Raw genomic sequence first — 24125 nt, 5'->3', positions numbered from 1 at the left:
TCCTTGTCCATGTGGGGATGAGAACATTTTTGATCTCTTTGAAGATGGTCGGGGGCAAAGGGTCACTGAAGTGGTTGGATGGATTGATGTTTTGAAGAATCCTGTTGATGTTTTTTTCACTGAGTGGGGTAAAGGTGCTCCAAGAGGCCTTATTTTTGATGATCAGGCTGGTGAGATTGGGCTTTTCTATGACAAGAGATGGAGCGGACCCAGAAGCTGGTAGTAAAGCTTTCTTGGAGGCAAGTTCACTAGAGATGAGTCTTGATTTCTCAATGAGGAAAGCAGAAAATGAATCGCCAGATGGTGGACTGACATTGGAGACAGAGTGATTTGTACCCGCAGTAGATTGTTGTTTGACCAGTTCGAAGAGTTTCTTGGGGCGATTCGCGGCTTGATAAAGTTGTTGTCTAAAGTAATCTGCCTTAGCGCACTGGACTTGCTTGTTGTAAATACTCCTGACCTCTCTAAGGAATTTTAGGTGTTCCAAGGAGGGATTTGACTTCCAGGCTCGTTCAGCTGCCCTAAGGTTGCGTTGTTCCGTGTTTAGATTGTCGTTGTACCATGGTTTGGATTTTTTTGTTGAGGTATTTTTTAGTTGAAGTGGTGCAATGTCATCCAAGATGTTAGAGATGGCCGAGTTGTAAAAGTCGGAGAGTAACTAAACCCCACCCAAATCGGCTTGAGTGGAGAGGGCAGTTTTACAGTGGGCAGCTAATTCAACTGGGTTTATTGATCTGAAATCCCTTTTCCAGATTTTAAATTTCTTTGGATGAGCCTTCCTCAACTTCACCTCCATGTTGATATAGAAGAGAATGCAGTGGTGGTCTAACCAATCGCAAGGGGTAATGGATTCCAACGTGATGGACTGCCCTTTCGAGATAATCCTTAAAACATTGTTATTACTGCGGCCTGCTACAGTGACACCTACTCAGGGTATGGGTATTTGAGTGGGAACCGCCTGTCTAGTTGCATCGGGTTATGTGGTCGCTGTAGCAAAGCGGGCATGCACAAGTCAGCACCAAGTAACACAGCTGCTCCTGCGACAGAAGGACCAACAGTGATGGGAATATTGTGCTACCTCTTTCGTTCCACTCACCTCGCAATTCACGCATGAAGCGGGTGCCGGGAAAGGTTTCACTGCCCACCTCTGTGAGCTCTCTGTAGACCATGCCCTGGGCATGAGTTGTGAGAACAGTGGCGGGGTAAAGACCCACAGGTGTGTTCAGACCCAAGCACCTGTTTTTATTTGCCTGCGATGTCTTAAGTGATTTAACTCATACTTTCTAAGAGTGAGGCCTTCATTTTCAACACCACAACTTGGAAAGTGAGCAGAGTTTGCTTCTTATTTCCGAGCTGTGTTGTCTAAAATAGTGCAATAACCTGCAGTATTAAATAGGGTTAAATTAATTCACTTTATACACTCCAGTTGCATAAAAACAAGCACTCTGAATACTGCTGAGCCCGCGCAGCCCCTCATGATAGAGCACTGTGTGCTAATGAGTGACCGCACATTAGCACAAATGAGACTGCATAAGCATCAAGCTATGGCTGGCTGTCCTGCCTCAAAGCGAAGTGACGTTTTTTTTCATTCACCTGCAATCAAAGTTAGGGTTTATTTTCAGACAGTACAGCTCGGAAACAGTGAGAGGGGTTTCCTTCTTTCCGTTTCTGAGCTATCTATATACATATATATATAAAAATATAAAATAATGCACTGACTCTGAGAAATGTTGGGTTCAATGAATTCACTTTACCCACTGCTGGTGCATAGAAACAGGTGCTCAGCTCTGTGCTGAGCCAGCGAACCCATTGGATATGGCCCCAATGAGTTAATGCCCTGGCGCACAGGCGTCACATACATCAATAACTTGAGAGAAACCCTGCGAACATGCCTGTTTGCGTAAGAGCACCTGCCTTGGCCACTAAGGCTGGGTGTATCTTGTGAGTCATGGGGAGTCGGGATAATCTGTGAGAAGGATGGGGGGGCGGGGTATTCATATGGATTCACACAATTTTCTTAAACCTGTCAGTAGCACTAGGACACTCAAGGAACATGAGCACAGATATGCCATTAGCCTTGTCTGAAGAGCAACATGGCACAATGTTAGCGGCAGCACTGCACCCTATCAGCACAGACTGACATGACAACCAGTGCAGCCCACACTTCAGCTTCTTGTCAATGTCTCCCTCCCAGGAGCCCTATGATACTCCCAATCTCTCGCTCCCCAGCACTATGTCCCCCTCCCCAGCCATGTAAACGTGCACAAGCTGAGGCTTCCACAGACAGCCCTCAGCATCCAAGCAGCCACGCTCTGCACAAGAATGGAGCTTCCACAGACAATGCTCAGCAGCCAATATCTGAGCTTTGCACAATATGGAGATTCCACTGCCCGGGGCATCCAAGAGCCACGGTCTGCAAAATCTGGAGCTTCCACAATCCTCAGAATCCTAGAGCCACGTTCTGCACAATATGGAGCTTCCACAGTCCTGGGCATCCAAGAGCTATGTTCTTCACACTCTGGAGTTTCCACAGCCTGGAGCTTCCAAGCAGCCATGTTCTTCATAATCTGGAGCTTCCATAGTCCTCAAAATCCAAGAGCCACGTTCTGCACAATCTGGAGCTTCCACAGTCCTGGGCATCCAAGAGCCACGCTCTGCACAATCTGGAGCTTCCACAGTCCTGGGCATCCAAGAGCCACGCTCTGCACAATCTAGAGCCATCCACATTCCTTAGCATCCAAGAGCCATGTTCTACACAATCTGGAGCGTCCATAGTCCTGGGCATACAAGAGCCACGTTCTGCCCAATATGGAGCTTCTACAGTCCTGGGAATACAAGAGCCATGCTCAACACAATCTGGAGCTTCCACAGTCATCAGAATCCAAGAGCCAAGGTCGGCAAAATCTGGAGCTTCCACTGCCCGGGGCATCCGAGCAGCCATGTTCTTCACAATATGGAGCTTCCACAGTCCTCAAAATCCAAGAGGCACGGTTTGCACAATCCGGAGCTTCCACAGTCCTGGGCATCCAAGAGCCATGCTCTGCACAATCTGGAGCTTCCACAGTCCTCAAAATCCAAGAGGCACGGTCTGCACAATCCGGAGCTTCCACAGTCCTGGGCATCCAAGAGCCATGCTCTGCACAATCTGGAGCTTCCACAGTCCTGGGCATCCAAGAAGCCAAACTTTGCATAAATTAAAGCTTGCTCAGAGGCTGCTCAGCATTTAAGCAGCCATGTTCTGGACAAGCTAGAGCTCCCACCAACACTACTCAGCATCCAAAGCATCCTAGCAGTTACCTTCTGCAAAAGCTAGTGCTTCCACAAACGCTGCTCAGCATCCAATAGGTGTGCTCTGGACAAACTGGAGCTTCCACAAACACTGCTAAGCATCTAAACACCACATTCTGGACACGGTGATGCATCCAAAGACAGCCTTAGCATCCAAGCTGCCACTTTCTGCACAAGCTGGAGCACCCACTGACAGTCCTCAGCATCTAAGCAGCCATGTTCTGCACAAGCAGGAGCACCCACAGACAATCCTCAGCTTCTGAGCCGCCATATTCTCTGCACAACCTGAAGCCCTCTCGGATTGTCCTCAGCATCTAAGCAGCCATGTTCTGAACAAGCTGGAGTGTGAAAAGTTGCATCTCAGAATTTAAGGAGCCACTTTTTTTGCACAATATGACACTTACATTGTCCCAGGTCTTTTGAAACTCTAGCAGCCATAAACTATTAAATATGCAGCTGGAATACAATAAACCGCAAAGTAGTACTCCTCAGAACAGTGTCAAAAATGGAAAACAGGAAAACCAAAAAAATGCTAATAAAACACCTATCCAGCCTTCCCCGGCCTTTGTTATGCCATTTTCAGAAAACAATGTATTGAAAGTTTCTTACGTGGTATCCCCTATCTGCTATTGTTCCTACTTCGTATATGTCAAAGTAACACAACTTTGAGTATATATGTTTGAGAACCTAGTTGAAACTGTTAGTTTATTATTTATTAGTGCTATAGCGTGTTAACTGGTACCATACTTAACATGTGTGGTTATGTGAGGGCAAGAAGGGGTTCCTTGTACGTTCATTAAATTATAATACAATTTATTATAAAAACAAGAAAAAAAGGGTAACCTTTCTACAAGACATTATTTATGTATAATCTGATAACAATAAGGATGTGTGTGTGTGTGTAATTATCATTGTAGCTTCCTCTACATATTGATGGCCTCACTATCACAAGGTGGGAAGTGGGCCCTTTGCAAGGAGGACGGAGCAGAAAAGCGATAGAGGCATTCGGAAGGAGGGGGGAAAAATGAAAAGTGACAGTGAAATTTCCTCGCCCGTCCTCCGGCGGACAGCCCCTGTGCCCGACGCAGCCCCCTGCGCCGAGGGGCCACCTTACAGATTGTTGTGACCTCGGATTAGCTGGATTAGGGAACCCATCAAAGGACTCCTGCTGCTCCGGAGGAAGTCGGACCCTGCACAATCTAAAAAAAAGAGCCGCTTTTTACCTGTTCCCGGATATTGGCTGTGGCAGAATTTCATGCCCTTTATTTAGGCACTTTGCCGAAGCAGCGATGAAGAGTGGCTAAACGGCCAGAAATGTCTGGAAGGCACTACATTTTTTGGAAAACAAGGGTCACTTTTGTATGGTATTTTAAGACACACAACCAGTCTCTGCCCACAACCCTGTTTGCTCTACCCTACTGCCGATCTAAATGCTAAAGAAATGTTGAGAGATATTGTATTACTCCACAAAGTGGTCCTTAAATTAGCACAAGTCCAATATTTTTGGGCATGTCTGACTTAAGAAGTAAATTGCTCATCATAAAACGATGAAGCATTGGCAATAATACAGAGGTGGCCACTGCAAAATTAATGTTATGCAATTGATATCGTCCTCTATGCTCCCTTCATTTTTAGTCGAAGATTATGTACCATAAAAATGCCCATTATGATACAAGATCATTCCTGGGGCTTCTGAAACCTGGAGGGGCAGAAATACACCCTTTTCATTCATGTAGTCGAGGGTTTTGATGCCATCTGCACTGGGCACGAGGCCATGGCATTTTAAGGTGCGCATCTCAAGTGAAGGGTCCTCAGGTTTTGGGTTCTTGTCATTTTTAGGGTGCATATCTTGGGTGGAGGGTCTCAAGTTTTGGCTAAGCAGAACATGCCTCCTGGAAGGGGGAGGGGGTTTGGGTCTTAGCTTGCGTGGGGTCATTCTTCTGGCGATGAGAGGGATGCACTCTGATGTGGGGAAGACCCAATGGGGCGCTTGATGGACTCTTTAGTGGGGCCCTTGGAGGGAGGTCACTGCCCAAGGTGGCCATGGCCCTGTTAGGTGGATTATGTATTGGTGGGGCCCAACGTTTGGTAGGCGACCTTAAATTTCGGGGGAGGCATACACAGACCACAGTAGATGCTGCGACCAATGTGGATGAAAACATGTAATTAAAATGTCTTTCAGTCCCACTCCCCCTCCTCACACCACACCCCTAGCTGTGCAGCAGATGGGTGTCCCCATGGTACGGAAGGCCGTCCAGCACTGGCCAAATACAGCTCTTTTGTCCGGCCTCGAAGAATGCCTTCGAGTGTGTGTTCTCCAACAAACACCACCGAGGGGAGGGGGTGGAAAAAAAAGCTTCACAAAAGCAGAGCCCCTACCCCTGACATAAACAAGGCAGAGCGGGCTGACTTTTTTCTCTTTTACAGAAGAAAAAGGAGCGAGAGCCTGAGAGAATGAGTGAGAAAGAGAGGGCTGGACCAGGGCACTAGCACTTCCATACTGCTCAACCCTACCAAGCCTTGTATATCCCGCTTTGTTCAGGCCCCATAACACATGTCTATTGCCCGGAATCGACCCTCTTGCCTAAAACGCTCACACTCAGAGCCGCCACCTGTCTGTTCGATTTTTTGGCAACAGGATTCCCTGTTTCTCCTGCAGCTGCCTGGATCACTTGCGCATCAGTGGTGTATGTAAGACTCACTGCTTCAAAATGTCAGCCTCAGGCCTGGTAAGAGCCCTCGAAATAAAAAGATGCCAACACCGCAAAAAATAGTAACATGCGGGAAAAGCTACACAAGCTTGGGGATAGGTTAGCAGCACCCACCCGTCCGTTCCTCAACCACCCCCCCAAAAAGGGGGGGTGTTGAAAAATTCCGTTAGGAGCGCCCATTCACGGCCAAGACTCCTGACAGCACTGACATAAATTTGCACTGGTGTTGACATTTAAGCACTTGCTATTTCCATATGTATGGCCCAGCCCGGCCTAATTATGGTAATCATCCTCTCTGTTGGCTGCTCTGGGAAATGGACACATTAGTCAGTCCACTGCCCGCTAATGTGTCTTAATATGTGAGTGAAACATGCATTCAGGCGGCCCTGAATGCACGAATCTTTCCACATTGCTGCTTTCATTCAGGCACGAAATGATTTTTTTGGCGGCTCGGGAAACACTGTTCCTGGCCAAAAAAAGTAAACCTCTTTTTTTCTTTTAAAGTAAATGGAGATTCTGTACCTCGCCTCTCGTTTTTTTCTATACATATTTTTATTTTTTTATTGCCATGATGCGTTCTTTCATCCGGTGAGCCCCCTGCCCCCTCCCTTGCCCCTACGTTCTCGCAATACCTAGCAGAATAGCCGACTGGTTTACAAATGCTGCACTGGGCTGTGCACCACACAGTGAGCGTTGCCCTTGACAAGACCATAGCTAGGCATTGTGCAGGATTCCCCCTCAGAAAAGTACCAAAATAAAATTCCACACGTTCTTCGAATGTGGTGTGGAAGTGACAGCAGCAAGAGCAAAAATGCTGGTAGTTTAATAGATTTAAAAAAAATCACCCTAAGAAAGTTAAAGTATATTTGCAAAAGAGATAATAGGGAAAGTAGTTAAGGAAGGAAAGGGGCAAGTGGAAATAAAAATAGTTGCAATGCACAAATTCCTTAGGCCTTACAGTGTTTTTTTTCAAGCTATCAATCACGGTTGAAAACAATTGCTGTGCATACCGATATCACGGGGAGTCAAAAAGGAGCATAATGAAGTTTAACTACCCGCAGCTGAGCAGAAGTGATAATACTACAAATACAGTACCAATATTTCAGGTGGTTATGCTATTTTATAGTTTATGGCTATAGCCCATGGGGTTCAATGTGTGATTGTGCATGTCTCAGTTAAATATATGTGGAAATATAACGGCTCTAACTTCATTTTTCATCCACCAAATATAAATAAGGATAAATAGGTAAGCTAAGAATAAAAGTGTATGGAAAGATTAAGGTGGACATGTAAAAAGTCCATGAAACTAGTATATGTAAAAATAAACCACGAAAGAAGGATCACAATTAGAGGTGGATGTGGCAGCAGTGATGGAGCCACAATCTTCGAAGGACCATTGGTGACAGGAGAAATTCAAGCTGAGACTCCCAAGGTGTGCATACGTGGATTGATGAGCGACACACGGTTATACATTTGCATTTGTTGGGTGGAAATAGATGGGGGGCGGGGGGGGGGGGGGGTATGACAAAAACATTAAAATACCCTTTTGTTAGTAGAACACAGGTGAAAGGGAAGTATGAAGTCATTTTTTTCTCTACAAACTTAGTGAAGTTTCTTAATTGCTTTGCAGGCTTTGCACGCTGCCTGAAGATTGAGAAGATTAGATTGCAAGAAAGAAGATGTCTTCGAGTCATAGCTACTTTTTAAGGTACGAAAGCCCATCAAAAATGTGTTTTTGGTGACAGTATTTTCTTGCACATAAAGTGTATTTGCAAGAAAAGTCATAGCATAACTATTTTGTGAAGAATTTGTGTTAATAAATAAAGATTTGTAGAGTTACCTAACTGTGCAACCATTGTTAAGTTTTAATGTTTGCAAAACTATGCAAGGAAAATGCAAAATTCGGGTGTAACTTTTGATGGTAGGTGTGGGCCTGGCAGTTCCTACCGGTAACAGCATTATCTAGAAGTAATCACTTGACACAACGTTTCTAGAAACCATGTTCATGCCACTGAGGTCAGGCATGTCTGTAAGTGATTGAAAAGCTGGCAGTTGTATACATCTACTGATGGAGAAAAGAGGGAGGCTCACGTAAAGTTTGTGAGGCCAGGTATGAGGAAACTGAAAAAAAATAAACAATATTTGAAAAGGTAATGTGGCATCACTTGAAGAGCCACGTAAATTGTGATAATGTATTGTTGGCATTAAATTATCAATATGTTTGACTTTTCTGCAAGTGTTTTATTATTTACTATACTGTAAAGTGTATAGAACATATGGAGAAAGGGTGTCATGGAGCTCATGAAAAGGAGAGAAAGAAGAAAGGGGTGAAGGAAACTGGAAAACAGGGGCTGTCATCTTAGGGGAGAAAAATCTAACATGCCTTCCCTAAGCACCGAAATCTGGATGCCAGCAAGCGCCCCAAATCACAGTAATGTTGATAAGCCAAGCTTCAAAGTACCAAGATTAATCTAAGTCACAACATTTGCCTTTGAAAGATTTACGAACAGTGCCTTTTTAGTTGGTCATATCATAAGCAATTCATACAAACCATGGTAGATCCAACTCATACTAGGGGCAATGCTGTTGTCTATTGAAAATGGCTGCTCAGGAGTCTTGGTGAGACTGGATGCCCACAAGACCAGAAACAAGTCTAAATCCATGACTCTGAATAAGGTTTTTAACTCTACAGATAAGCACTGGAGGAAGAATTATGAACGGATCGCAGGTTCTGCAAGGATCCTCACTGAAGCCGACCTTCTTCAACGCATACATGTTCCCTCGCGCCAGCATCATCTGCTCTCACAACTTCAACATCTCCTCTTCTATGCGACGACACACAACGCATTCTCTCCACCATGAACAAGCTGCCCCGTACCCAGATTAAGTTCAATGCATGCATGACTGAAATTGCCTACTGGATCAAGTCCAACTGTCTAAAGCTGAACAGAGACAAACACAAATTAATTATCTTCAGGAAAAGCACGAGGGACTCAACCAGGTGGCCAACAAAGTTAGGACAGACACAAACCCCCACCACCCACGCCAAAAAACTTGGGTTGTCACTGACCACAAACTTGACATGACCATTCAAGTTCAATGCCTTCACCAACTCATGGTTCCATACACTGAAGATGCCAAGAAAGATTTTCAAATGGCTTCCAAGCAGCCCCCGGAAAACTGTCATGCACGCTCTGGTCACAAGCAAGCTGGACTACCGGAACAGCCTCTATGCAGGATCAACAAAAAACTCACCGAAGGCGCACACCATTTAGAACTTGGCAAACAGAACCACTCTCAACCTCCCAAGCCGCACTTACATCATTCCACACCTGAAGGAGCTACACTGGCTTCCTATACACAAAAGAGCACAATTCAAACTCCTAACCCACACTTTCAAATAGACTACATAACACGGGCCCAACATACCTCAACAATTGTATCCGCTTTCACAAACCTTCCAGACACCTCTGCTTGTCGAGACTCCTACTTGCACATAACCCATGAATAAGGAAAAACAGATTCAGCGGTCAAGCCATCTCCTACATCGCTCCTAAAGCATGAAACGACCTGCCGCTACACATAAGAGCCTCCTCCTCATTTCTTGAATTATGCAAGAAGCTGAAGACCTGGCTTTTTTAGCAGTTCCACTAGTACATAGAATTAGGCAGGCTCACACCTGCTCAGCACCAGAGTACCCTCCCAGGAGATAGTGAGCCCTACAAATTAACATAACCAGCACGGTCCCTATAATATCATTTCATGCTCAATTCCACTTTACAGCTGTTTGCAAAAAAAGTGTTGGCTATTCGCATGAGCATAATAACAGAAGCTTAGGCTTTTTTTCTTTAATACCTCTACAAAAAGCATTCAATGGGGTGAATGAAAATTTTCTATTTTAGATTTTGACCTCTGGGCTACTGCGCACTATGCTAATTCTCAAACAAATCCTCAATTCCATACACTATATAATTTAGTGCATTTACAATCTACGCTCTGGGCACAGCATGGAGGCACACATTATATGAAATACTCCCTGTATGCTCTCAGCAGCAGTAGCTCACAAAGGCTACCTATGATTTGTTGCGGAGTGCAGGCAATTATCGAAGGACTGTCTAAAATGCCTGCTTTTATGTCTGTATCAAAAATCTTGGTGTCTCTGCATTGTCTAAGAACAGTTCTATTAATAACATTCAGACTAGCCCTGGCATGAGATATCCTGGTCTGACAGTTTTCTTAAAATATTGCCATCTATTTGGTTCAACAGGGCACCTAGCCATGAGGTAACAGTTACTAAACATGGATAGTGCATCACAAGTACTACCCTAACAGGAAGGCAACTTTCACAAAACTGGATGACATCAATAAGGAAGCTGTGATGGAAATTTAAGAAGCTGGGCCTAGCTATGTCTTCGCCAGTGATTATTCATTGTATTACAGTTTATTGGGCTGCAAAGAGTCCTAGAGTGTATCGCACACTCTATAGAAGTAGCACAAATATGAAGCATCATACGTATAAACAATCCCCATCTTCTGGAGGAGCTATACATTGAGGATCACTTTCCAGATTAGAGCTGCTGCCTGTGCAAGTTCACACTGTTAAAGGTGTTCTATGAAAAACTTTCGCAAAGCTTCTGTAGTTTTTTCGCAGTAGAGAAAAATTTGATAGAATTGCTCCTTGCAGGCATTTCCATAAATAATTTATGGCAGCTGCTGTAATGCTACAGAGAACACCTGGAATTCACGACGTGTGCTGTTGTATAAATGACTCATGGTCAGAGAGGTCCAACTGGAAATACTCACAGACAATAGTGCTTTGAGGCCCAGATCTACCCAACATGAGCCGGGGGGGGGGGGGGGGGCAGCACTCAGCAGCCAGACAAAAATATGCTTTCAATTCAGCCAACATCACTATAGTGCCTAGACACCCCAGGGTAGTAGGGCGTTCTATACATTTAATTTTCATTTAATTTACTAATTAAAGTCTCATTTGGGGTATTGTGTCCAGTCCCACTACTGAAAATGCACAAATAGGCCCAGGTCGGTGCCATACAAAGCAGGAACCTAAAGAGACAACACCTCAGTGCTGTGTCATTTCCTAATACCAAGTATTGTGTCGATTTTGAGAAACCTCACTCATTAGGAGTGCTGTGCCCAGCTCTGGAGACCACACACGTAACCACTTCTGAGGCCTCACCTGCTGTTTTGCGCCATTCTTGTACGCCCTGCCTGGGGTACTGAGCCAAGTTCTGTAAACTTAACCTGAAATATGGAGTCGAGTTCTGCAGTCCACACTCCCATGCACAGAGCCATCCATATATTTACACCAAATAAAGGTGAGCAAATGCCCTAATAGACGTTTTCCAATGTAAACAGATGTACGCTGAAGAAAACCGGGTCTGTGTGGGGCACAGTAAAGATACTCTCATTCTTAAGAAAATAAAAACCAAAAGAAGGCTTTCAGCAGTTTGACGCTGAAAGGGGTGGGGCGACATTACAATTACATATATTCTCACAAGGAGAGAGTGAAAACATACGTCCCAGCCGGAACGATGGAGGCAAATAGTAAAGTAATTAAAAATAAAAGCCTCGACTAGAGAGGAGCAACAGTGCACTGAAGGGCAGGGTAAAGAAGGACGCCACGTAGAGTATGCGTGTCGAGAAATGACGTCAATTTACAGTCTCTAATCTATGATCCTGCCACTGGCCTAAGATGAGAACGAGCTTGGGGTTCCTATGCACCGTCCGTAGATCACGGTGCAGCCCCGAGTGTGAAATTCTGCAAAAAAACTGCACCCGCGCCGGTTCCGTCTGGGCACACCCGGGGCGTGCGGCCAAGCGCTTTAGCACACGCCCTGTCTTGTCTCGCTGCTTGCACAGCAGATGTGAATTTCACACAGCACCTCCAGCTCTGTCATCAGGGCTTCCAAACTGCGATTGCCTTCTCCTGAAACTTCCTCCCCCCAGAACCAGGACCCCAACGCCAACCACACTCACAAACACAGCTGCTTTCCATCTCGCCCCTCCACCTAAACACGTTGTTGCGTGCCAGTATTCTTGAGACCACCCACAAGTCCGGGCCTGGCCACCCACTAGGTCTTCACCACCACTTGAGCACCACCCCCTGGCCTCCCCTCCCCGGCCACAGCTGCCCTGCCCATCTAAAATACGTGTCTGGTCTGGCTGGGGTACACGATCCCCTTGCCCACGCACCCCGCCTCACACAGCTAGTTTGTTTATATAGTCGAGTACACTGCTCTCTGTATATTTATATTTCTCCTTCCCCTCCCGGGAAGGCCTCTCCGCCCACAGCCTGTATATTTATACAGCTCCTTTCCCTGCCTGTGTGTGCTGTGCTGAGGGAAGCTCAGTGTATTTGTACAGCTCGCCTCCTTATATGCGTGCAGAACCTCCGGAGCATGTCTATGTGTAAATCTCCTTTCCGCGAAGCGCTTTCTAAATGAGAACCCTAAGACAGCCACACGTAAGACAACATATATAAACATCTTCTGGCCTAGGACCATTGGGACCCAAGGCACTTGAACGCTAGCTCAGCTTGATAACTCCACGGAAATGTATTGAACCTAGTTTTAAAAGGTTTGCCCGTGGGCAGCTAATTTATTAATTGAAAATTAAAGTAAAAAGGGATTCAGACCTTTCAAATAGGGACCACTTGAGAAAGGCCCAGTGTACAAAGCTGCCGAGTTATCTAATGCCACAAGTAGCAAATTGTAACCAGCCCAGGCCCAACGGACAACAGAAGTGTGATGACCATTCTGGGACTTGTGTTTCGGCTGCCAACATACAAATCGGCTTATATCTCATGGAGCTCAAAGTATTAGTCAACCCGCCGAAGGTGTCATACCTTGTGTGGTTCCACCTGACTGTTAGCTGTTCTTTTATTTGAAGCCCCCGCCCCTTCCCACTCCTAGCGTCACACCATCAAAATCAACACTGCCCAGGGGCAGTGGCTCACAGCACCCTCCTTAAACAGTGTATGTGGATGACTCTTCAGCAAACAAACCTTTTGGGTGACCCGATCCCTTTACCTGCCGTCACATTATCTCACATCATTGCCCTTAACAGTACACTTCATCCATCGCCCAGAGTGCTTTCCTGAAAACTAGAATGCAAAAGCCCCCCACAAAAAAGACATCCTACCACCAGATGTAAACGCGTAGTTATCTCAAGGCTCCCTAGATCCTCCCCAGACTCTTGCCCTCTAGTTTCACCACACCGACACCCAAACAAATCCTTTCTTGCCCTACCCTCACTTACTGTGTCCCTCCCTTTATTATTAGCTTAGCTTTTCACTCTTTAGCCGTTCCCTTGTTTACTCTTGCTTTAAATTGTCTTATTGTAATATCCCTTGTAGTTTTTTAACGATAATTCCCACAGTGCCACATTTTTGTTTTAATGAAATTGTTTCCTTTTTACTCCACCAGGGGCCCGCACTTTCTCTCATCGCCTCTTGTACTCTACCCCTTTAGTATTCCAATACCTGCCCCATTTCGTAAGCCCGCTTCACTGGCGTTTAATACCCTGTCCCCCCCACATCGTGTTCATTCCCCCTACCTCGCCCACCACCCCCCCGAACCCCGGCGTCTCCTTCTTATCCCACCCCCTCTCATTTCTAGGTCACCTCAGGCGTTTCCCGGGTCCCTGCGAAGCGTTTTTACGAGACCCGGCTCTGAAAGCGGCCCTCAGAGAAGGGAGCTCTTTTATAGAGGAAAGAATGTCCCTCTCTCCGGAGCCTGGCGGCTCACCTCTGAAAGGCCCAGCAGCCTCGATTGTTTGTGTTAAAAATTAAACCAGCCTCCCTACTATAAATCCGTCAACCGGCCTGCCCGGAATAGCTTTTACTTTCATACAAACTCCGGCTGGATTCCTTCGCCCCCCTCAGGGCAAGCGAGGCCTGGTCAGGTGGCTGAAGCAAGGCGGAAGGGCCCTGCCCGAGTCTGGCCACGTGCAAACCTGCTGCGGGCATTGGTTTCTGCTCTAAAACTCAGGCTGCAGCAGGCCGCAGGGGCACAGGGGCCACGAGATACATGTTGGCCGTTAGAGGCCAACATGGAGGGGGGCGAGTCCCAAACAGGCGAAGACCACGCGCCGTGACGCAAGAGGCCCGTGAGAGCGTGACGTAATGACGCAAAGGAGGCATGCGCACATCAGTCAGCTGACATGGCGAGTTTTGTTGTGTGACGCAGGCGCGTGCGCAGCGGTTCAACGGTGACCGGAAAAGCATTCAAATGAGGGGGGGAATGGGGGTGCACTGTTTACACTGCTTCCGAACCACCGCGTGTATACATGGGGCCCCTGGCCGTGTATCGGACGCCCCACTCCTAGGCACTGTTAGGAAAGCAACTTCCAGCAATCACGGACACCTACGCTTGAGCAATACTGGGCACACTCGGTGATTCGGACCGAGGCCGGGCAGCAAATGAACGCATTCGGTGGTACAGACAACATGTAAAGCCACTCCAGGGCCCAGACAGCAGCATGACGACTGCCGAGCGGGAATATCGGTCACCGGGAGTCAGAAAGCCCTGGCCACATCAGTGGCCCAGACTGAGGCCTGAAAGCCACTGAACAAGCCGGGCTGACTCTTCACGCAATCAGCGGCCAGGACGAAGGACTTACAGCCACTGAACGCAATGTGGCAAAGGCAGAGGTATGAGAACCAGTGAACAAAATTAGTGGCCCAGACTGAGCCTTAACGGGCATTGAAGACAAGGAGGCCTGACAGCCATTAGAAACAGTCTGTGACTAGTTAGCCATTGAAGACTATCAGTGCCCCAAACAGCCACCGAACACTATCAGTGCCCCAGACAGCCATTGAACACTATCAGTGCCCCAGACAGCCACCAAACACTATCAGTGCCCCAGACAGCCATTGAACACTTTCAGTGCCCCAGACAGCAACCGAGCACTATCAGTGCCCCACGCAGCCACCAAACACTATCAGTGCCCCAGACAGCCATTGAACACTATCAGTGCCCCAGACAGCCATTGAACACTTTCAGTGCCCCAGACAGCCACCGAACACTCGGTGCCCCACGCAGCCACTGAACACTATCAGTGCCCCAGACAGCCATTGAACACTATCAGTGCCCCAGACAGCCACCAAACACTATCAGTGCCCCCAGACAGCCATTGAACACTTTCAGTGCCCCAGACAGCCACCGAACACTATCAGTGCCCCACGCAGCCACCGAACACTATCAGTGCCCCACGCAGCCACCGAACACTATCAGTGCCCCATGCAGCCACTGAACACTATCAGTGCCCCACGCAGCCACCGAACACTATCAGTGCCCCACGCAGCCACCGAACACTATCAGTGCCCCACGCAGCCACCGAACACTATCAGTGCCCCCAGACAGCCATTGAACACTTTCAGTGCCCCAGACAGCCACCGAACACTATCAGTGCCCCACGCAGCCACCGAACACTATCAGTGCCCCACGCAGCCACCGAACAATATCAGTGCCCCACTCAGCCACCGAACACTATCAGTGCCCCACGCAGCCACCGAACACTATCAGTTCCCCAGACAGCCACCGAACACTATCAGTGCCTCAGATAGCCACCGAACACTATCAGTGCCCCAGACTGCCACCGAACACTATCAGTGCCCCAGACAGCCACCAAACACTATCAGTGCCCCAGACAGCCTCCGAACACTATCAGTGCCCCACACAGCCACCGAACACTATCAAACACTATCAGTGCCCCAGACAGCCACCAAACACAATCAGTGCCCCAAACAGCCACCGAACACTATCAGTGCCCCAGACAGCCGCCGAACACTATCAGTGCCCCAGGCAGCATTGAACACAATCAGTGCCCCAGACAGCCACCGAACACTATTAGTGCCCCAGACAGCCACCAAACACTATCAGTGCCCCAGACAGCCATTGAACACAATCAGTGCCCCAGACAGCCACCGAACACTATCAGTGCCCCCAGACAGCCATTGAACACAATCAGTGCCCCAGACATCCACCAAATACTATCAGTGCCCTACGCAGCCACTATCAGTGCCCCAGACAGCAACCAAACACTATCTGTGCCCCAGAGCCATTGAACAGAATCAGTGCCCCAGACAGCCACTGAACACTATCAGTGCCCCACGCAGCCCCCGAACACTATCAGTGCCCCAGACAGCCACCGAACACTATCAGTGCCCCACGCAGCCACCAAACACTATCAGTGCCCCAGACAGCCACCGAACACTATCAGTGCCCCAGACAGCCACCGAACACTATTAGTGCCCTTGGCCCAAACAAGAGAGTAACTGGGTGTGTTAAGTGCCGGACGGGTAAAAACTACTGGAAAGTATTGCCTGTGATTGCACCTGCTCACTTCACACCTTCCAGTCATTGCAACACTGATTTCACATTACACTGCACTTATTTCTAGAAACTACATTTTGCGCTGCTGCTATTTTACGAGTGCAGCTTCTCCTATCACCGTGTAATGCTCATTTCCCACTGCACCAGCTTTGCCAGTCTACGTTTTAGCTTCCGTCTGTCCATGCCTCACTGCATATATAAGTTTTGCATTCAAACAGTTTGAATTTCAATGCATTTTCTTAGATCACACTGTTTACCATTTGCATCTCACAGCAACTGTTCCTTTTCTTTGCACAATTTATCCACGCTGTACACTAAGGCCCAGGTGAGCCAACCCGTAGTCTTGCATTTGAATAAATTACAAGCTGTAATATCTTTTAGGCGCCTTGATGCCCTTGGGCTAAGTCGTGCGTTATAAGACTTCATTCATTCATTCATTTATGCAGAGTTTGTTTCACACAAAAAGCAACCCTGTTGCAAAGTGTTGGGGTGGGATTTACTATCCATTACAAACTAGTATTTGCATTTCAAAGTTCCCAAGAGTAAAGCAAAGTTGTGTTATGCTTTACTAAATGTCAAGGGGTGTTCACAAATCTCTATGTTAACTTAGTAAATATCTATTATTTTTTTCTCTCTTTCCCCTTGTAGCAAGGTGTTCAGTGGAGCTGTGGTTGCTGCACTGCATTGCATCAAATGTTAGTAAATCTGGGCCTAAGTCTCACTTCATGTATTTATGTTCAGTTGCAACTACTCATTATGGCAATTTATTTGAAACTGAGGGAATTCAAACTATTTTCAGTTATTAATACTTTTGACAAGCAGGTTAACAATAATTGAAAACAAAACATTAATAAGTTTGAGTGGTGTATCCAGTGATGTTGCCTTTATAAATATCAATAGGGAAATTACATCATACAGATTATTTGATTTTATAGAAGCAGCCAGATGCTGCCTGATGAAGCCTGCTTGTGTGGCCTCACCCAAAGTAGTTAGGAATCTTTGCTTTCACACTGATTCCAGTTTGTTTCTTGACACCCGGGGTGGCCTGGGTTGATAATAGGTGTTTGTACAGCTGACTATCTCGAAAAAAGATCCATTTGTTTATTGAAACTCTATATTACGTTCTTATCCAGTTCAGCCTAGACTTGATTACACCAACTCAATAGGTCTGTTGTCCCCAGAGAAAAACTTAAAAACATTTTCAACTATGTACCCCTCTCTTTACTAGATAAATCTAATCTCTGACATTTTTAAAGACTTGTGAAAACCTGTTTTTTCATTAATTTTGCCTCTACACTTGTCTTTGGTTTGCCTTGCTAGGTTTCAACTTCATCTGTGTGTTAACTTTAGTAGTGTTTTAGTCAGCAACAAAAAACTCACCGAACATGCACTTACATTGCAATTCTGCACTCTACAAGTACATTAACATAACACAACAATGAAGATTTCTGACGAGATCTGAGTTTACTGTGGACCTCTCAGTGCAACAACCACTGATGGGACAGCTTTCTATATAGGCTAGTATATCACAATCCATCGATTAATGTCGTCAGAGTTTTATTAATGAAGTTGAACATCACAATGAACTAAACAATGATAGCACTGCTTTAATAACGAGCTATAATATCACAACACTATGAACAATCGTGGTAAGCTTGAATGCTGAGCTCTTACATCAAAATGCACGATCTGATGACCCAACTTTAAAAAAAAGTCGATATCAAAAAGCATGAACTAATGGCAGAGCTTTAATAATGCACATTGACATCACAATGCACAAATCAACAGTGACTGAGCTTAAAAAAAATAAAACGGGACACGACAATGTACTAATTAACGAGAGCAGTGTTTAACAATGTTCTTTCACATAATAATGCATTCATTAGCCAATGATGACTTACATTCAATAGTTAGCCACACTGATGGTTTAGGTTTAAAACAAGCCATGACACAGATTTTAACAGTGACCCCACACGCGTTTCCATTGCCACCACATGAGCCCAGAGTTACCACCAGAGGTCAAATGCATTGATAAGTGCCAAAAAAGTGAACATGCTCCAAACCAACTCACGTGTACCTAAACACCCCACAAGAGCAAAGATACCCGCACATGGCATTTCTGCAATGACATACTTCCTCAGGTCATTAAATTGAACAAAAAGCTTGGTAATCCAACCCGACGGAAGCCCACCAGGGAATGCAGGCACATGTATGTAATCAATCCTCGTGTGTCACTAAAAGGACCTCCAGTCCATGTCCCCTCCCGCCCACCATCGCTGAAGCCGGAAATACCTGAGTGGCGGAGGAAGAGGAAGTTTGCAGGAAGGAAATAAAGAAGATGGTAGAAGGACACAGAGGGGGAAGGAGGGAGGGGAGACCAAGGCAAGACACGACGTAGCTGTTATGAACGACGAACTCATAGTGGAAAAGCTCAGCTCTGAGAAACTGAGGAAACATGCATCGAAGTAGACAGGAATTATACCAAAAAAGGAAAATGTACTGTCCAGAAAAGAAGGCACAAAGCATTGTGTTATTACTACCATCAAAGCTATCCTTATTCAACACCAACAACATTAGCCTGTCTATCATCAAAAATGTAAAATTTAAAGTGACCTGGAAAATAATGGGGGGCGTAAAGTTTGAAAAAGGACAAACAGACTGATAAACATAAGTTGAGATAGATACTAGGAAAGAAAACGAACTAATGAGATAAAGCACTAAACGTTAAGATTAATAGGTTAAAAATAGAATGCATGATTAATGGAAAGCGAAACATTTTGTAAAAATTAGGGGGGAAAATCAAAAATATTGAAATAGTAAACTATAAAAGAAACATAGTATAAACACTACTGTCCAATAGAAACGGGAAAATAAAGAAAACACGAGTGAATAGGAAAAAAAGAGTGCGAAAAATATGAAAAATTTAGTAAGAGAATTGCCAAGTGAGAGAACGAGCTAAATAGAAAACAGACGTGGGAAAGAAACTAGAGAAATATAATATGTGTGAGACAAAATAAGCAGCAACGAGATACAAACCTAAAGAGAAAAAAAAAGTAAAACAGGAATGCGCCAGTTCTTTGGAGCTCCATCCGCCCCACACTGCCAAGTGACAGCCCTGCTCCGGCTCACAACATGGCAACTAAGGGCAGGACTGGGGGTCTGAGGTAAGAGGGGGGTCTCGGAATCCTGTTTGTATTTTCCTTTTCAGCTGCTCTGACTCCTTTACTGTGTGAAACAGGTGGGTAAACTTTGCTGCATTCATGTCTGTGCGGGGGTGGGGGCTGAGTTTTTAGTTCGGGGGTGAGGGCAAAGTCTCATCTATTGTTGAAGGAAATCCAAGAGCAGTTTGGGAAATTGGGACCACACAGGGAGGGGAAGGGGTGGCGGACTGGGGGGATGGGCCACGGAGCACATCTGCTCCTAAAAAGCCCGGGCCTGCTTCGGGGCGGGGGAGGGGCCAGGAATGCATCAAGGGTGTGAAAATTAAAAACAACCTGGCATCCCCTGCACAGCCCTGCAAGCTGACCCCAAGCACTGGAGGGGTACGGCACAGGGCACGTTTCTCGCGCTCCAAGATGGGAATGGGGAAACAAATAGCTCGGTAAAGTGTTCCCACATGAAAGGTCGACAGCCAGGGAGAGGAGGAGGGGGGGACATGCTGAATCTATTAATACCAGAGAAATCATTTTTCAGAAAAAGGTTTCCACGAGGAAATGGCAATTTGCTCCTGTCTGACCTGGGAAGAGCTCTGTCACCACGGTCACGGCTCTTCTAAAAAGTTATAGAGGGTGAAGGGAGCTGACACCTGGCAGCTTCTGCCCCAGCCCTACTGGCCTGCCAAGAACACCCCCTTTCCCCAGGTGTGGCAACACTCGCCCCTGCTGTGCAGACAGACCCCCCCTCCTATGGGCCCCATTCAGTCAATTCAAAGTAAGTGGTACCAAATCAGATACACTCTGTCATTTAATGGAAGGGTCCGTACAGTGGCAACAAGTCGAATACACAGTCAATGCAGTGGTAGCAAGTCAGATACGCAGGTTTTTAAATTAGGAGTCCATTCAGTGGTAACATTTCTGACACAAACTGTTATTTAAAGTAAGGAAGCCGTGCAGGGCAGCAAGTTAGACACATACTGTCATTTAAAGTAAAGACGCCTTGCAGGGCAACAAGTCAGATACATACTGTCATTTAAAGTGAGAGCTCACTACAGTGGTACCAAGTCGGATACACACTGTCATTTAAAGTGAGAGCTCACTAAAGTGGTAACAAGTCAGATACACACTTTCTTTTTGAGTGAGAGCTTCATTCATTGGTAACAAGTCATTTTGAGTGAGAGTTGCATATGCCGGTAACAAGTCGAATACACAGTCATTTAAAGCAAGGGTCAATGTAGTGGTAGCAAGTCAGATACACAGGTTTTTAAAATAGGAGTCCATTCAGTGGTAATATTTCTGACACAAACTGTTATTTAAAGTAAGGAAGCCGTGCAGGGCAGCAAGTCAGACACACACTGGCATTTAAAGTAAGGACGCCTTGCAGGGCAACAAGTCAGATACATACTGTCATTTAAAGTGAGAGCTCACTACAGTGGTACCAAGTCGGATACACACTGTCATTTAAAGTGAGAGCTCACTAAAGTGGTAACAAGTCAGATACACACTTTCATTTTGAGTGAGAGCTTCATTCATTGGTAACAAGTCATTTTGAGTGAGAGTTGCATATGCCGGTAACAAGTCGAATACACAGTCATTTAAAGCAAGGGTCAATGTAGTGGTAGCAAGTCAGATACACAGGTTTTTAAAATAGGAGTCCATTCAGTGGTAATATTTCTGACACAAACTGTTATTTAAAGTAAGGAAGCCGTGCAGGGTAGCAAGTCAGACACACACTGGCATTTAAAGTAAGGACGCCTTGCAGGGCAACAAGTCAGATACACCTGTCATTTAAAGTAAGGACGCCCCGCAGGGCAACAAGTCAGATATGTAATGATCAAAGGAGAGAGTAAGGGATTGTCCACAGGCAAATTGGACCAGGATTACTCCTTTTCCCCTAGGGCAAATGTTTTAGAAACAAAAGGAGGAGTATCTCCTGCAGAATATAGGACGAATAGTCTGGAGGGTAGACCTAATGGCAAAAAAGGAAAAATGTATCCTTTTATTTAAAACCCCTCACTCACCAGCCTAGCGGTGACATGCTTCATCATCGGGGTCCACCCTGGTGGCCTAGCGTCACCAGGGTGTGCTTCGCCACCTGAACTACAGTGGAGCGGGTTGTGACTGTAAGTGCAAAAAGAAAAATATGTTAAAAATTGTCCTGGTTTTACTCAAAAAAATAACTTTATTATAGAGCAACTGGACAATGTTAAAATTAATGGCGAGATGTTAGTAGGCAAGTTACGACCTACTCATCTCTATATGTGTTGGTGTGTATTGGTCGACATGATTCTATCAATGGGCTAGTGCCCGGTTTCTTGAGGACCAAAAAACAGGTGGACGGGAGGTGTGGGCCCCCTAAAAGGCTCACCCTGTCCTGATCCCCTGTTGACCCACAGGCAAGTTGCTCGGGGTGCGTGTGCTCAACTGAATAAGTGAGCAAGGAAAAAAATGTGAAAAAGAGACTTATTTAAGAGCTCTGTTGTGCTTCATCGGGCAGGGCGTAGGCTCTTCGCATCAGAAAAACATATTAGTTTGCCGGCGAAGCGATTAAGCTGAGACCTACTGCCATGGTTCCCTGCTCATAGCCGAGCAGGGAACCATGGCAGTAGGTCTCAGCTTAATTGATAGTTGAGCACACGCACCCCGAGCAACTTGCCTGTGGGTCAACAGGGGATCAGGACAGGGTGAGCCTTTTAGGGGGCCCACACCTCCCGTCCACCTGTTTTTTGGTCCTGAAGAAACCGGGCACTAGCCCATTGGTAGAAACATGTCGACCAATACACACCAACACATATAGAGATGAGTAGGTCGTAACTTGCCTACTAACATCTCGCCATTCATTTTAACATTGTCCAGTTGCTCTATAATAAAGTTATTTTTTTGAGTAAAACCAGGACAATTTTTAACATATTTTTCTTTTTGCACTTACAGTCACAACCCGCTCCACTGTAGTTCAGGTGTCGAAGCACACCCTGGTGACGCTAGGCCACCAGGGTGGACCCCGATGATGAAGCATGTCACCGCTAGGGTGGTGAGTGAGGGGTTTTAAATAAAAGGATACATTTTTCCTTTTTTGCCATTAGGTCTACCCTCCAGACTATTCGTCCTATATTCTGCAGGGGATACTCCTCCTTTTGTTTCTACAACAAGTCAGATACACACTGTCGTTTAAAGTGAGAGCTCACTACAGTGGTAACAAGTCAAATACACTTTGTCATTCAGAGCGAGCGCTCCCTACAGCGGTAAAAAGTCAGATACACACTGTAGTTTAAAGTGAGAGCTCCATACAGTGGTAACAAGTCAGATACACACTGTAATTCAGAGCGAGCGCTCCCTACAGCGGTACCAAGTCAGATACACACTGTCATTCAGAGCGAGAGCTCCCTACAGCGGTAACAAGTCAGATACACGCTGTCATTCAGAGCGAGAGCTCCCTACAGCGGTAACAAGTAAGATACACACTGTTGTTTAAAGTGAGAGCTCCCTACAGCGGTAACAAGTCAGATACACACTGTTGTCTAAAGTGAGAGCTCCCTACAGCAGTAACAAGTCAGATACACACTGTTGTTTAAAGTGAGAGCTCACTACAGTGGTAACAAGTCAAATACACTTTGTCATTCAGAGCGAGAGCTCCCTACAGTGGTAACAAATCAGATACACACTGTCGAGCGAGCGCTCCCTACAGCGGTACCAAGTCAGATACACACTGTAGTTTAAAGTGAGAGCTCCCTACAGTGGTTACAAGTCAGATACACACTGTAATTCAGAGCGAGCGCTCCCTACAGCGGTACCAAGTCAGATACACACTGTCATTCAGAGCGAGAGCTCACTACAGCGGTAACAAGTCAGATACACACTGTCATTCATAGCGAGAGCTTACAGCGGTAACAAGTCAGATACACACTGTTGTTTAAAGTGAGAGCTCCCTACAGCGGTAACAAGTCAGAGACACACTGACATTCAGAGCGAGAGCTCCCTACAGCGGTAACAAGTCAGATACACACTGTCATTCAGAGCGAGAGCTCCCTACAGCGGTAACAAGTCAGATACACGCTGTCATTCAGAGCGAGAGCTCCCTACAGCGGTAACAAGTCAGATACACGCTGTCATTCAGAGCGAGAGCTCCCTACAGCGGTAACAAGTCAGATACACACTGTTGTTTAAAGTGAGAGCTCCCTACAGCGGTAACAAGTCAGATACACACTGTCATTTTGAATGAGAGCTTCATACATTGGTAATGAGTCATATACATACTATCATGTAAAGTGAGAGCTCCCTAAAGTGGTAACAAGTGAGATACACTCAATCAATTAGAGCGAGAGCTCCATACAGTGGTAACAAGGCATATACACACTGTCAATAAAAAAAATCTTTTTATTTGAGTCATAATTCCAATCAATGACATTAATACACACATATTAGCCCTCAATATACAGCAATCCCCTATTATATAACTACTTTTCTGTTATATTTGAACTTCAGCCCTCCCCCCCAGTCCCATATGGCAGATAAATTGGAAGGTGTAACAGTACAGTCGGTGCATGTTCAATATTTTACCACACCGCAATGTCAATAACAATCATCACTTTTTAAACTTAATAGACAATTTTATATAC

General features: G+C 45.9%; 1 protein-coding gene across 3 annotated transcripts in view; it reads right to left on the bottom strand.

Moving 5' to 3' along the window:
• The window catches only part of PTCH2 (patched 2), an 85561-nt gene that overhangs the window by 50604 nt on the left and 10832 nt on the right, over positions 1 to 24125 (bottom strand). The window contains exon 1 of one of the 3 annotated variants that reach the window (XM_078671772.1): positions 13766 to 14065. The exons of the other annotated variants lie outside the window; for them this stretch is intronic. The gene's annotated coding sequence lies outside the window, so the exon portion shown is untranslated. Of the gene's footprint in view, positions 1 to 13765; positions 14066 to 24125 lie in introns of those variants that run through there. 3 annotated transcript variants of the gene reach the window in all.

This window comes from Lissotriton helveticus, chromosome 1_2, assembly GCF_964261635.1.
Source record: "Lissotriton helveticus chromosome 1_2, aLisHel1.1, whole genome shotgun sequence".
Classification (NCBI taxonomy): domain Eukaryota; kingdom Metazoa; phylum Chordata; class Amphibia; order Caudata; family Salamandridae; genus Lissotriton; species Lissotriton helveticus.
The sequence above is the reverse complement of the archived record's forward strand: the minus strand, read 5'-3'. Positions and strand labels throughout refer to the sequence as shown.